The sequence below is a fragment of the Loxodonta africana genome, chromosome 3, assembly GCF_030014295.1.
Source record: "Loxodonta africana isolate mLoxAfr1 chromosome 3, mLoxAfr1.hap2, whole genome shotgun sequence".
Classification (NCBI taxonomy): Eukaryota; Metazoa; Chordata; class Mammalia; order Proboscidea; family Elephantidae; genus Loxodonta; species Loxodonta africana.
Genome location: NC_087344.1, coordinates 68828215 through 68843958, shown reverse-complemented (window position 1 = coordinate 68843958; position 15744 = coordinate 68828215). Strand labels below are relative to the sequence as shown.

General features: G+C 46.9%; 1 protein-coding gene across 1 annotated transcript in view; it reads right to left on the bottom strand.

Moving 5' to 3' along the window:
• ZNF362 (zinc finger protein 362) overlaps positions 1 to 681 on the bottom strand; it is a 45992-nt gene extending 45311 nt beyond the window's left edge. Inside the window, exon 1 of the mRNA XM_064281668.1 lies at positions 579 to 681. The gene's annotated coding sequence lies outside the window, so the exon portion shown is untranslated. The remainder of the gene's footprint in view (positions 1 to 578) is intronic.
• Between the last annotated feature and the right edge of the window lie 15063 nt (positions 682 to 15744).

Here is a 15744-nt window from a genome sequence, read left to right as displayed (position 1 = left end):
GCCAAAGAAAAGGAAAAAAGCCAACCCTTTGGGTGCCCCCTCTGCTTCCAGCCGCCTCTCCCACATTCTCAGACAGTTTTATTAAAATTTTCAGACAAAAGAAAAACAAAAATGGCAGCCTGGCTTATTTTTAAAACAGGACAGGGACGCCATATTCTGCAGATCTGCAAAAAAAGGGAGAAATCCGGCGCTGGCCGCCCCACCGGCCCGGCTGCAAAGTGCGCGAACCGCGCCGTTTGCAATCCGTTTATTTGCATTAAGCCCCATGAATCATTGTTTACCGGAGAGCTGCAGCAGGTTTGAATAGCCCGGCTTAAGAAAACACACACACACACACACACACACACTCGGAGACCAGACCCAGACACGCCGCCGGGGACACTTCCTACCCGCGCACCGTCGCCGCTTCGGGCCGGGCCCGAGTCGCAGCCGGCCCCGGGCCCTCGGAGCGGCCCGCCCGCGCTGACAGCGCCCGCGCCCCGGCCCGCAACTCGCCGCAACTTTCCCGCGGGCGGGCGCTCGGGAGGGCGCCTGCCGCCGCCGGGCCCGCTCCCCGCGCGCCCCGGGCCCGCACGGACCTGGCTGTGCTGGCGGCGGCTCCGGGACGCGGCCGCAGCCCCACGCCCGGCGGCCCGAAGAGGGCCGGGCTGGGGCTCCGGCTCCGGGCTCCGGGCTCCGGCTCCGGCTCGGTGCGGAGCCGCGCGCAAACCTTCCGGGTCGCCTGCTGTTCACTTCTGGGTTCTGCAAGCGCCAAGGCAGCGGCGGCGGCGGCGGCGGCGGCGGGAGGCTGGGTCTGCAACGCCGCTCGGCCCCCGGTGCGCTCGGCGAGCCCCCGCGCCAGGCGCCCGGCTCCGGGGGGGGCCGCGTCGGGCCCCCGCCTCTCCGGCTGCGCAACCGGTCCAGCCCCGGGGGTTCCCGCGAGTGGGCAGCGCCGGGCGCTGGCTACGGCGCGCGAGGGGAGGGGGCCGGGCGGGGGGCGGGCCGCGCGCTGGGGGCCCACCTCGGGCCCCGGGGCCTCGTCTCGCGCTCGCCGTTGCAGCCTAGCAAAGTTGCGCTGCGCCCCCCGCCCGCGCCGCGCCGGAGGCAGAACCACAAAGGAACTCCTCGCCCCCCTCCGCCCGCCCGTGCCGCGCGGGGAGGGCACCGGCGCCCGGCCCTAGGACAGCCCCTTCCCCAGCGCGGGGGCTCCCGGGGCCCCGGCGGCTGCGGCCATTGTCCCGCCCAGGCCCGGCCGCCGCCTCGCCATCCGCCTCCCCGGTGATGGCTGGCTGGGGACCTGGGCCTGGCGGGCCACGGCCCTGGCCAGGCGGAGTCCAGGCGGTGCCAGGCTGCCTCTGGGGGTCTCCTTCGCAGAATCGACCCCCACACTTGATAGCCAACAATCATTCCCCAAATCCAGGCCAAGATGTTTTTAGTTTTAATTTTTTTTTTTTTTTTTTTAAGATTAGGGCTTGGGAGTGGGGGGCAGAAGTTTGCACAGCCCAGGACACCCCTCCTTCTGTAGACCCCGGCCCGAGTCCCAACGGGTGGGGCCGCCTGAGGCTGTCAGCGGCTTTTCTCGCAGAGTCTATCAGAGGTGGCATCGGTTGTCCCCCAGCTCCAGACCTCAGAGCCATCCTGTGTATGACTCCTCCTCCCGCCTCACCTCCCCAGCCAATCAGTCACTAAGTCCTCCTGATTCGGCCTCCCGGGCTATGTCAGCTTCCAAACTTCACTTCTACCTGAGGAGGCGGCCAGTCCCTGGATCCTCTCACTAGCTCAGACTTCCGCGGCACTCGTGGCCACCCAGCCTCTGGGCCAGGATGAATCAGGGCTGGCCCTGCCCTCAAGGAGCACCCATTCGCCAGGGAAGAACACACGCACAGTCGCCTGCCAGTGCTTGTTGCCCTCCAGGAAGCATTTCCCGGTTTAGTTGATAACTTATTACCTCTACATATCAGGCACTGTGCTGGTTGCCTGGGGACAGAGCTGTGAACAAGATCTGCAAAATTCCTGCCCTCATGGAGCGTCCAGTCTAGCTCGGTACCGTTGTTGTTAGATACCTTCCAGGAGACTCCCAACTCGTGGTGACCCCATGCACAATGAAGGAAACACTGCCTGGTCCTGCATCATCCCCACGATCAGTTGCAGATCAGACTTGTAATCCATAGGATTTTCATTGACTGCTTTTTGGAAGTAGATTTCCAGACCTTTCTTCCTAGTCCATCTGGAAGCTCCATTGAAACATACTCAGTATCACAGTGACATGCAAGCCTCCACTTATAGTTGGGGACTGGCTACGCATGATGGTAAAGGCACCTTGGCTGGGAATCAACTCCAGGATGGTAAATGCCATGAGCAACTTGAGGGGAGGGCCCATGTGTAGGCTGTTTGCTTTCAAGCCCCAAGCCCAGTGCCTGACACCGACAAGGGCACAATAAGCATGTGTGATCTGATATGACTGGAATTACAAGGCAGGGTGGGAAAGCACAGAGGAGGCCACTCTTTCCCAGCCAGGTGGGGAAAGTGACTCTGGGGTGACCCAGACAGGGAAGAATGGAGGGCCTTCCAGTTTCCAGAAAAACGAGAGTGAAAGAAATACCAATCGATGGCATTGTTGACAGGTTCAGTGAGATCATAAATTAATCAATGGAAGAGAAGAGATAAATTTCTCAAGTAGAATTCCAAATAACATACAGATAGTCTCTGACTTACGATGGGGTTCTGTTCTGATGACTCCATGGTGAGTAGTTTCTGACATAGGTGGAATACCTCATTTCTTTTTCATTATTGCCTTTTATTATCAGTATCTTTATAAATTCAGTCTTTATTTGTCTTTGAGGGTTGGCATGAGAATGAACAGCAAATTGCATGTTGTAGCATTGTATGTAGTACATATTACTAATGAAAAGATTTGCAAAAAAAATGACAGTCGTAAGTGCAGTTCATCGTAACTCGAGTATGTTGTAAATTGGGGACTACCTGTCGTAGATATTCTACCCTCACAGAGGAGGACGAACATCACTTCCCACTCCCTAGGTATGGGCTGTGCGTACTGACTTCCTTCCAGTGGAAAGGGGGGAAAAGAGAGTAACTATTCAATGGAGGAATCTGACAAACACTGCCTCAGCCAGATGATCAAGGCCAATATCAACAGTCATAAATCATGCAGATATGTAGTATGATGTAATGTAATGAAAACAGCATACTTTAACTCTGTGGACTTCCTCCCAATAACCTGTAACCCCAGTTTATCATGAGGAAAACATCAGACAAACTCCAATAGTGGCATATCCTACAAAATACCTGACCAGTCAGGAACTTTGTTGTTAGGTGCCATTGAGTCAGTACCTACTCATAGTGACCCTATGCACAACAGAACAAAACATTGCCCAGTCCTGCACTAGCCTCATAATTGTGGCTATGCTTGACACCATTGTTGCAGCCACTGTGTCAATTCATCTCCTTGAGGGTCTTTCTCTTTTTCGCTGACCCTCCACTTTACCAAGCATGATGTCCTTCTGTAGGGACTGATCCCTCCTGATAACATGTCCAAAGTATGTGAGACATAGTCTCGCCATCCTTGCTTCTAAGGAGCATTCTGGTTATATTTTCTCCGAGACAGATATGTTCCTTCTTTTGGCAGTCCATGGTGTATTTAATATTCTTCGCCAACACCACAATTCCAAAGGCGTCAATTCTTCTTAGGTCTTCCTTATTCGTTGTCCAGCTTTCACATGCATATGAGGCGATTGAAAACACCAAGGCTTGGGTCAGGCACACCTTAGTCCTCAAGGTGACATTCTTGCTTTTCAACATTTTGAAGAGGTCTTTTGCAGCCAATCTGCCCAATGCAATGCGTCTTTCGACTGCTGTTTTAATGGATGTTAATTGCACATCCAAGTAAAATGAAATCCTTGACAACCTCAATCTTTTCTCCGTTTATCATGATGTTACTTATTGGTACAGTTGTGAGGATTTTTGTTTTCTTTATGTTGAGGTGCAATCCATTCTGAAGGCTGTGGTCTTTGATCTTCATCAGTAAGTGCTTCAAGTCCTCTTCACTTTCAGCAAGCAAGGTTGTGTTATCTGCATAACACAGGTTGTTAGTGGGTCTTCCTCCAGTCCTGATGCCCCATTCTTCTTCATATAGTCCAGCTTCTCGGATTATTTGCTCAGTGTACAGATTGAATAGGTATGGTGAAAAGATACAACCCTGACACACACCTTTCCTGATTTTAAACCATGCAGTATCCCCTTGTTCTGTTCGAATGACTGCCTCTTGATCCTTGTACAGATTCCTCGTGAGCACAATTAAGTGTTCTGGGATTCCCATTCTTCACAGTGTTATCCATAATTTGTTATGATCCACACAGTCGAATGCCTTAGTATAGTCAATAAAACACAGGTAAACATCTTTCTGGTATTCTCTGCTTTCAGCTAGGATCCATCTGACATCAGCAATGACATCCCTAGTTCCACACCCTCTTCTAAATCCAACTTGAATTTCTGGCCGTTGCCTGTCGATATACTGCTGCAACTTGAACTTGCATGTAAGCTCATATGTAAGTTCAGGTTGAAACTGAGGAAAATTAGAACAAGTCCATGAGAGCCAAAGTATGGACTTGAGTATATCCCACCTGAATTCAGAGACCACCTCAAGAATAGATATGATGCTTTGAACACTAATGACCAAAGACCAGATGAGTTGTGGAATGACATCAAGGACATCATACATGAAGAAAGCAAGAGATCATTTAGAAAGACAGGAAAGGAAGAAAAAACAAAATGGATGTCAGAAGAGCCTCTGAAACTTGCTCTTGAATGTCGAGCCGCTAAAGCAAAAGGAAGAAATGATGAAGTAAAAGAGCTAAACAAGGTTTCAAAGGGCGACTCGAGAACAACAAAGTATTACAATGACATGTGCAAAGAGCTGGAGATAGAAAACCAAAAGGGAAGAAAATGCTCAGCATTTCCCAGGCGGAAAGAATTCAAGCCTTGTGTTGCAATAGTGAAGGATTCTCAGGAAGCATCAAAAGAAGATGGAAGGAATACACAGAGTCATTATACCAAAAAGAATTGGTTGACGTTCAACCATTTCAAGAGGTAGCATATGATCAGGAACCGATGGTTCTAAAAGAAGAAGTCCAAGCTGCACTGAAGGCATTGGCGAAAAACAAGGCTCCAGGAATTGATGGAATACAATTGAGATGTTTCAACAAACAGATGCAGCGCTAGACATGCTCATTCATCTATGCGAAGAAATTTGGAAGACAGCTTCCTGGCCAACTGACTGGAAGAGATCCATATTTATGCCTATTCCAAGAAAGGTGATCCAACCAAATGCAGAAATTATCAAACAATATCATTAATATCACATATTTCATATGAGTAATTGATGGTCTGATCCACAGTTGGCCCTTAGCCTTGTTCTGACTGATGATATTGAGCTTTTCCATCATGTCTTTTCACAGATGTAGTTGGTTTGATTTCTGTGTGTTCCATCTAGCGAGGTCCATGTGTATTGCATAGTCGCCATTTATGTTGGTGTAAAAAGGTGTTTGCAATGAAGAAGTCATTGGTCTTGCAAAATTCAATCACGAGATCTCCAGCATCGTTTCTATCACCAAAGCCATATATTCCAACTACCAATTCTTCTTCGATTTCTTGACTGCTGCTTCCACGGGTGTTGATTGTGGATCCAAGTAAAATGAAATCCTTAACATCAATCTTTTCTCTATTTATCGGGATGTTGCTTATTGGTCCAGTTGTGAGGATTTTTATTTTCTTTATGTTGAGGTGTAATCCATACTGAAGACTGTGGTCTTTGATCTCCATCAGCAAGTGCTTCAAGTCCTCTTCACTTTCAGAAAGCAAGGTTGTGTCATCTGCATAACATGGGTTGTTAATGAGTCCTCCTCCTGTCCTGATGCCCCATTCTCCTTCATATAGTCCAGCTTCTTGGATTATTTGCTCAGCATACAGTACAAGAATTGTACAAGTAGAAATAGTTAATTAGTGTATGTTCCACTGTGTATATTCTCAACAACAACAAAAAATACCTGACCAGTACACTTCAAAATTAAGGAACGTCTGAGACACTGCCACAGCCAAGAGAAGCCTAAAGAGATATGACAACTAAATGTAATGTGATATCCTGGATGGATCCTGGAACAGAAAAAAGATATTAGGTAAAAACTAAGGATATCTAAATAAATGACGGTCTTTAGTTAATAATAATGTAGCAATAAAAGTATTAGCCAATAATCACAACGGATGTAACATACTAGTATAAAATGTTTATGACGGAAAACTGAGTGTGAGGCATATGGGAATTCCCCGTAATATCTAATATCTTCTCAACTTTTTTGTAAATCTGAAAAAAAAAAAAACAAAACTCCACTACGTCAAGTTGATTCCAACTCATAGCGACGCTATAGGACAGAGTAGAACTGCCCCATAGGGTTTCCTAGGCTGTAATCTTTACAGAAGCAGACTGCCACATCTTCCTCTTGCGAAGCACCTGGTGGGTTCAAACTGCCAACCATTTGGTTAGCAGCCCAGCACTTAACCACTGTGCCAAAACTGTTCTAAAAATAATGCAGTGCCATAGTTCAATTTTGTGTGGCCTTTCTAGCCATGGTCTTGTAACTGCCACCCAAGTGATTGGGCAGGACTGTGTGATTGGGTAGGACTGTGTGATTGGGTAATTGTAGCCCACCAAAGGGATTAGTGGTCAGTTTTGCCATCTGGCTAGGCTTGAAATGAGCCACCCCAGAAGCAGAAGAGAGAAGATACCACCACTACCAAGGAAGGAGGGCCAGCGCATCTTTTGGACTTGGGATCCCTGCACTGAGAAGCTCCTGGAACCAGGAGACAGACAAAGAACTATAACACTAAAAGCAGCGAGAAGCGGCAGCAGAGACCCAGCAGCAGAGACCCGGTAACAGGAGACAGCACAGTGAGCTTCCTGGCAGGTGGGGCAAGAAAGCTGACGGCCTTTAGGCAGAGGAAAGGGCCAGGGAGAGGCGTGCACCGCTGGGAACAGGCTGTGCTGATGGAAGAACTGTATCCTTGAGTGTTTCTGAGCCTGAACTGTAACTTGTTACTTCCCTAATAAACCTCATAATCGTGGGTATTGTCTCTGAGTTCTGTGAGGCCATTGCAACGAATTATCAAACCCAGCAGAGGAGTAGAGAGTGCTGTGGGAGGGACGGTTGGTGTCAGAATTGGTAAAGATGGCGGGGAGAGGAGGCATGTCTGACCTCCACCTCATGGGAGTCAGCCTTGGGCTGTTTATCTTGATTCTCCTTTCCACTTGTGAAGTTAGAGGAGGCCAGACTCCACCTTTGTGCCATTTTTACAAGTAAAGTGTATTAAAAAGAAAAAAACCTTACTAAAAAATGCCAACCCATGGCATCATTGAGAGGTTCAATAAGATCATGCTTGATACAGCACTTAGTGTATTTTAAGGACCCAAGCAGCGTTATTATGTTATCATCGTAATCATTTTAGGCTTTTAGAATAGCACATGGAAGGGTGGAGAGAGGGTGGGAGGCAGGTCCTGAAGGGCTTGGCTGCAGGGCTGGGGCCTTTGAAAGTGATTTATAGGGAAAGAAATGTGTAGTATGACCTGGCCAATGTCTGCCTCACCAGCCTCCTTTTTGACAATTCCTCCCGTGGAAAGCTATGCCAGACAGACAAAATGAGTTGCCACCCCAGGCCTTGCCATCTCCCTTTTAGTCTTTTGCACATACTGTTCCCTCTGCCTGGAACACCCTCCTCCCTTGCCCTTTCACCCTACCTTTCTTGGCTGCCTTCAACTCATCCTTCAGGTCTTAGTTCAGACATTTTGTAAGAAGTCTTTCAGGACATTCCAAGGTAGTGTTAATATGGTCTGAATGGAGTCAGTGTGGGGTGAGTGAGGTACAGAAAGTCAGAGATGGGGAGACCGACCTCTTCTCCGTGCCACGCCCTTCTCTTCCCCCCATACCAGCTGCGCTAGATGCTGTCTTCCCTGAACACACCAGGCACCTTTGTGCCTCCAAGTGTCTTCCTGCGCTGTTCCCTTTGCTTTTGCTGTCCCCATCTTTCATCTCTCTGGTGAACACTGACTTATCAAGGCTCAGTTCAAACATCACCTCCTCTGGGAAAAGCCATTCTAAATTCTCTGTATGGAAAGAGGTGTTCTCGTTTTGGTTCCCAAGAGTACTGTAATCCCCTGGTCACACTGCCGGCAAAGCATTTATCATAATGCACTAGAATAAGTGTTTGCTGAATGCATGGACAAATGATGGGATGGACAGCAAGCCTTCTCTCATGTTCTCTACTTCTTCACATCCTCTTCATCATCCTCGAAGAAGCCCAACCCACTGATCTCCCTCCCTCTTCTCTAACTTTTACAGTTTAGCTCCTACATGTATTCTAACTGTTGTGTGTATACGTATCTGCCCCTTGGATTAGAGTCAGTTCTTTGAGGAAGAAAAAACAAACAAACAAACCAATCTCTGTCAAGTGGATTCTGACTCCTTGTGACCCTATAGGTCAGAGTAGAACCCATAGAGTTTCCAAGAAGCGCCTGGTGGATTCGAACTGCCAACATTTTGGTTAGTTGCCATAGCTCTTAACCACTACGCCACAAGGGTTTCCATTGAGGAAGAAACCATGTCATGTATTTTCTGTTTTTCTACTAGTTCAACAAGTATTCACAGAGCACTTTCTATTTCTCAGGATTCCAGGCACTGGAGATAGAGTAGTGAACAAGACCGAGGCCCTGCTCCTAAGAGGCACTGTATTAGTTAGAATAGGCTAGGCCATGCTGCAGTAAGAAAGAACTTCAAAATCTCAGGGGTATAACACAACCGTAGTTTGTTGCTTACTTGTGCCATGTGCTGTCTTAGTTTCTTAGTGCTGCTGTAGCAGAAATACCACAAGTGAGGGGCTTTAACAATCAGAAATATATTTTCTCACAATTTAGGAGGCTAGAAGTTTGAATTCAGAGTGCTCATTCTAGGGGAAGTCTCCTTCTGTTCACTTTGGGGGAAAATCTTCATCTCAGCTTCTATAGTGTTCTTAATATTCCTTGGAGATCTCCACATGGCATCTATCTTCCCCTCCATTTGTGCTTGCTTCTCTGTGCCTAGTCTGCTCTTTTTATATCTCCAAAGTGAGTAGGTTTAAGGCAAAACCTACACTGATATGGCCTCACTAACATAACATGGAAAACCCTATTCCCAAAAGGAATTACACGAACAGGTATACCAAACCTGTTGCCATTGAGTTAATTCTGACTCATACCAACCCTATAGGACAGAATAGAACTGCCCCATAGGGTTTTCAAGGAGCAGCTGGTGAATTTGAACTGCCAACCTTTTGGTTAGCAACTGAGCTCTTAACCACTGTACCACCAGGGCTCCACAGGTATTAAAAAAAAAAAAAAACTCATTGCCTTCGAGTGGATTCCAACTCATAGCAACCCTATAGGACAGGTTAGAACTGTTCCATAGGGTTTCCAAGGAGCAGCTGTTGGATTCGAACCACTGGCCTTTGGTTAGTAGCCGAGCTCTTAACCGCTGCACCACCAGGGCTCCTCCACAGGTATAGGAGTTAGGATTTCGACACATAATTTGGGAGGACACAATCTAATGCATAACACATACCTATCACGAGTCCTCTGCTCTAGACACTGAGAGACCTAAAGTGAGGAGTCCTATGATCTTGAAGCCTCACCCAATAGAACACATGGCCTTCTCAGTTAATGTAGCAGGGCAAGAGAGACTAGAGAACCGTGCCTGGGTTTTTCACTGCTTCAGCCTGGAAATGACACACACCACTTCTCCTCATCATTCCTTGACCAGAATCAGTCACATGGCCCTGCTCGACTGGAAGGGAGGCTGGGAAGTACAGTGTTCCTCTAGAAGGAGGAGAAAACTGGACCTTGGTGAGCTCTCCTACAGTCTGTTCTACGAGACAGACTTTAGTAAGTAATTACTCAATTTAATTAGGTATTGTAAGGGTTGTGAAGGAGAAGTTTGAGGTGTCAGAGAAGTGAGTAAAGAAGATCAGGGAGAGCTTCTCAGAGGAAGGGATATTTAAGCTGAGACCACGGGAGAGATGAGAGAAGAGTGTTTCCGGAAGGAGAACAGCGCGTAAGGATTCTGAGGCAAGGAGGAGCAAGACACACTGAAGAGACAGAAAGGACAATGGAGCTGGAATGGAATGGAATGGGAGGTGCTACAAAATGATGGTGAGGGCTGGATGCCCCAGGGGAACCAGGCACAGATTTAGGATTTTAGCTTAAGAGCAATAGGAAGTCATGGGGAGGTAGAAGTTAAGAAGGAAAGTCACATGATTCAGACTTTATCTTTTCTTTGCAACTTCTTACAAGACCCATGTGGCTACTAGGTAGAGAATAAACTAGATGGGAGGCCAGTGGGGAGCCTTTCAAAGTCTTCCAGGTGAAAGATGGTGATGGCTTGGAGCAAGGTAGAATTGGCGGAGACGAAGAGAAGTGGACAAGTGTGGGACATATTACAAGGACTCGGCCTTACCAGGACTTGGCGGCTGAGAGATGTGGGAAGGGAGAAAGCAGGAGGTGTCAGGTGACTCCTGGGTCCTATAGCCTCCACAGTGCCTGGCACAAGACTAGGTTGATAACATTGCATTCTGAGCATGTCGCCAGTGGAGCCTTGATGCCAAGAGATTTCCATCTCCCTCTCTTTGCCCTAGACACCTACCTCCTCATCCCTCAAACTGGTGTGTGCCTCCCATTAGAACTAAAAACAATCTCAAGCACCAACTCATACACTTTCTAACTGGATCCCAACAGGAGCCCTGGGAGAAAGGCTGGCAGTGATGTTATTCCCATTTCACAGATGAGAAAACAGCACCCAAAAAAAGAAAATGACTTGCTAAGTTTTGAGGCCAGCCCTCCAGCTGAGCTCCTTCCACTGCAGTGTGATGAGAACTGCCTGGGTTTAGCTGAGTGAATGAATGAGTGAAAAAGAAGCCCCCTGTCGTGGATTGAATTGTGTCTTCCGAAAAATGTGTGTATCAACTCGGTTAGGCCATGTGTGGTTGTCGTCCATTTTGTGATTTTAATTTTATATTAAGAGGATTAGGGTGGGACTGTAACACCACCCTTACTCAGGTCACCTCCCTGTGGGTTGTGGCCTGCACCACCTTTTATCTCTCAAGAAATAAAAGGAAAGAGAAGCGAGCAGAGAGTTGGGGACCTCACACCACCAAGAAAGCAGCACCAGAAACAGAGTGCGTCCTTTGGACCTGGGGTCCCTGCTCCTGAGAAGGTCCTCGGCCATGGGAAGATTGAAGACAAGGACCTTCCTCCAGAGCCGACAGAGAGAGAAAACATTCCCCTGGAGCTGATGCCGTGAATTTGGACTTGTAACCTACTAGACTGTGAGAAAATAAATTTCTCTTTGTTAAAGCCATCCTCTTGTGGTATTTCTGTTATGGCAGCACTAGATGACTAAGACATCCCCAAGAAATTCTTACTTCCCTACCCCCATCACCAGGGAACTCTTCCTTTATTTAGATCAAAATCCCAGCAAGATCCTGGAAGGCCATCACAGGGTCCTTATTAAAGGCTACAGAGAATTGCACACTGATCTATAATGCAGCCAAATGAATCCCTGCAGAGTGGGGTTGGGGGTGGGCAGGGGCAGTGATCAGAGTGTTCTTCTCTCATGAAAAGCTCAGGAGAGGCTGATCTAGCCTAAACCCCTGTCATGGACTGAGTTGTGTCCCCCAAAAATGTGTGTCAACTTGGCTTGTCCATGATTCCCAGTATTGTGCGATTGTCCACAATTTTGTCATCTGGTGATTTTCCTATGTCTTGTAAATCCTATCTCTATGACATTAATGAGGTGGGATTATTGGCAGTTATGTTAATGAGGCAGGACTAAATCTACATGATTGGGTTGTGTCTTTAATCAGTCTCTTTTTGAGATATAAAAGAGAAGCGAGCAGAGAGACAGGGGGACCTCATACCACCAAGAAACAAGAGCCAGGAGAACAGTGCGTCCTTTGAACCTGGGGTCCCTGCGCTGAGAAGCTCCTCGACTAGGGAAGATTGATGACAAGGACTTTTTCCCAGAGCCGACACAGACAGAAACCCTTCCCCTGAAGCTGGCACCCAGAATTTGGACTTCTAGCCTCAAGCCATGGTGTTTTGAATCACCTCATATGCATGTGGAAGCTGGACAGTGAATAAGAAAGACCAAAGAAGAATTGATGCCTTTGAATTGTGGTGTTGGCGAAGAATATTGAATGTACCATGGATTGCCAAAAGAATGACCAAATCCATCTTGGAAGAAGTACAACCAGAACGCTCCTTAGAAGCAAGGATGGTGAGATTTATGTCTCACATACTTCAGATATGTTATCAGGAGGGATCAGTCCCTGGAGAAGGACATCATGCCTGGTAAAGTAGAGGGCCATCGAAAAAGAGGAAGACCCTCAACGAGATGAATTGAGACAGTGGCTCAACAATGGGCTGAAGCGTAACAATGATTGTGAGGATGGGGCAGGACAGGGCGGTGTTTCATTCTGTTGTACACAGGGTCGCTATGTGTCAGAACGTACATGACGACACCTAACAACAATAACCTCCTAGACTGTGAGAGAATAAATTTCTCTTGGTTAAAGTCATCCGCTTGTGATATTTCTTTTATATCAGCACTAGATAACTAAGAGAACCCCTAACACTGCAGTGGGAGTCCAGGTCCTGCCTTCTCTTCAGTCACATCAAGTCAGAGACCCACCAGGCAGGACAGGTCACATGGATTGGGTCCGAGCTCTCTTAAATCCCTGCACTGAGCTTTGCCAACCTACATTATGTCCCTGGGCCTCAATTTCTTCAGCTGTAAAATGGGCCAATGGTACCTGTGGCAAGTTGTAAGGGAAGAGCATGAGTGCTTTGAGGTCGGACAGGGTTCAAATTTGGTTTCCAGTAGCTGTAGAACCTGGGGTGAATCTCATTCTTCCATTTGTTAAATGGGGGTAATAATCTTTACTTCACAGGGCAGTGTATGAGGAGAAGAAATTGTATGCACCACCATTCACCAAAGATTTACTATAAGCAAGGCACCTTGCTGGGCTTTTTTACATGCATAGTCTCATCCAGAGAAGGCAGAGCACCAAGCATGGTGCCTGGAACACAGTCTGTGTTGAGTGGGTTTTGATCCCTTCTTCCTACAGGATGTGAGGATCTAAGGAGCTCACAGGTATACAAGGGCATTTCAAACACAAATCACCTTCAGAAAGTGAGGCTGCTGGTAATAACTATTTTCAGCCCTTCCCAGTAGCCAGTCTCAACTCTTCCTGTGCTGGGCCTCACAGCAAACCTGGACCCAGCTCTCTTTTATGAGTGGCCTGGGGGCTGCCAGAGGAAAAGGACAGAAGTGCCATAATGAAAGGTCAGGCAATTACCTTCCTTTATACTATAATTACCATTTGCAGTAATTAAATAATAGTAGCCTTTCCTAGGCCCTGAGAAGGAAAAGCAGCCAACATTGATAACATCTGGTTCCCCTCACTGCTGCCAGGAATTACAAGCCCACAGGGCCAGGTTGGAGAAATAGAGGCTAAGACAGGAATGAGGTATTCCTAAGACACACACAGTGCCCTGGTGGCACAGTGGTTAAGAACTATGGCTGTTAAGCAAAAGTTTGGCAATTCGAATCCACCAGCTAGCTGCTCCTTGGAAACCTTATGGGGCAGTTCTATTCTGTCCTGTAGGATCAGTATAAGTCAGAATTGACTGGATGGTAACGAGTTTGTTTTTTTGGAAGTCACACACAAGGTCCTTGTTGGTGTAAATGGTTTGCGCTTAACTACTTAAGACTGTCAGTTCCAGCCCATCCAACAGTGCAACGGAAAAAGGGCCTGGTGATCTGCTTCTGTAAAGATTACAGTCAAGAAAACTCTGTGGAGCAATTCTACTCTATAACACACGGGGTCGCCAAGAATTGGAATTGACTCAACAGGAACAATTTTATTTGGTTTAAGTCACACCCAAATCAGAATGACAGAGTCACAGAAAGATTCTTTAAAGAAGTGACTCAGAGTGGCAGAGAACAGGGAGCCTGAGTTCTGGGTCCCAGCTCCACTGCTCATGTGCTGTGCAACAGTGGGCAGTTTACTCCCCTCTCTGGACTTCAGTTTCCCCATATGTAAAATGAAATGGTGCTAGCCCTTGACCCTGGGTGAGTCTATTGGTCTTGGCTTTGTTACATTTGTATGTAATGCTGGGTAATTCTATTTGCACACTTAGGGTTGCAAGAGACATAAATTCATCTCAGACTAGCAAATAAGCAGAAAAGGGGGTTTCTAGCTCACAGAATTCAGGAGGAGAAGCTTACCTTCCCTCTTTCAGCTTCTAGTGGCTGTAGCATTCCTTGGCTTGTGGCTGCATTACTCCAGTCTCTGTCCTCCTCTTCACATGGTCTTCTCCTGTGTCTCTGTCTCTTATAAGGACACTTGTCATTGGATTTAGGGCTTCCTCCCCCCCACCCCCGGATAATCCAGGATGATCTAATCTAAAAATGCTTAATTTAATTACGCTTATAATGACACTTTTTCTAGATAAGGTCACATTCAAAGGTTCCAGGGGTTAAGACATGGACATATCTTTTGGGAGGCTTATATTCATTCCTTGTAACCAGAAAAAATTGTTATGGATTGAATTGCGCCCCCCCATCACGTGTTATAAATTCTAACCCCTATACCTGTGACTCGACGGCAGTGGGTTGGTTGGTTGGCATACCTGTGGATGAAATCCCATTTGGGAACAGGGATTTCTTTGTTATGTTAATGAAGCCATACCAGTGTAGGGTATGTCTTAAACCAATCACCTCTGAAATATGAAAAGAGCAGATTAGGCACAGAGAAGAAAGCACAAATGGAGGGAAAGAAACATGATACATGAAGATTACCAAGGAATTTAGGAACAGAAGCTGAAACCTTTCCCCAGAGCCCACAGAGAAAGGACGACTTCCCCTAGAGCTGACACCCTGAATTTGGAATTCTAGCCTCCTAAATTTTGATCAAACATGCACTCAAGATGCATTGATAATTATTGGTGATTGGAATGCAAAAGTTGGAAACAAAGAAGGATCAGTCGTTGGAAAATATGACCTTGGTGATGGAAATGATACTTAAGATCGCATGACAGAATTTTGCAAGGCCAATGGTCTATTCACTGGAAACACCTTTTTTCAACAACATAAACAATGACCATACACATGGACCTCACCGGATGGAATATGCAGGAATCAAATCAAGTATATCTGTGGAAAGAGAAGATTGAGAAGCTCGGTATCATCAGTTAGAACAAGGCCAGGGGCTGACTGCAGAACAGACCACCAATTGCTCATATGGAAGCTCAAGTTAAAGTTGAAGAAAATTAAAATAAGTCCACAGGAACCAAGTACAACCTTGAGTATATCCCACCTAAATTTAGAGACCATCTCAAGAATAGATTTGATGTATTGACCACTAATGACTGAAGACCAGACAAGTTGTTGGAGGGCATCATACAAGAAGAAAGCAAAAGGTCATTAAAAAGACAGGAAAGAAAGAAAAGACCAAAATGGACATCAGAAGAGACTCTGAAACTTGCTCCTGAAAGCACAGTAGCTAAAGCTAATGGAAGAAATGATGAAGAAGAGGCTCAACAGAAGATTTCAAAGGGTGGCTTGAGAGGACAAAATAAAGTATTATAATGAAATGTGCAAAGACCGGAGT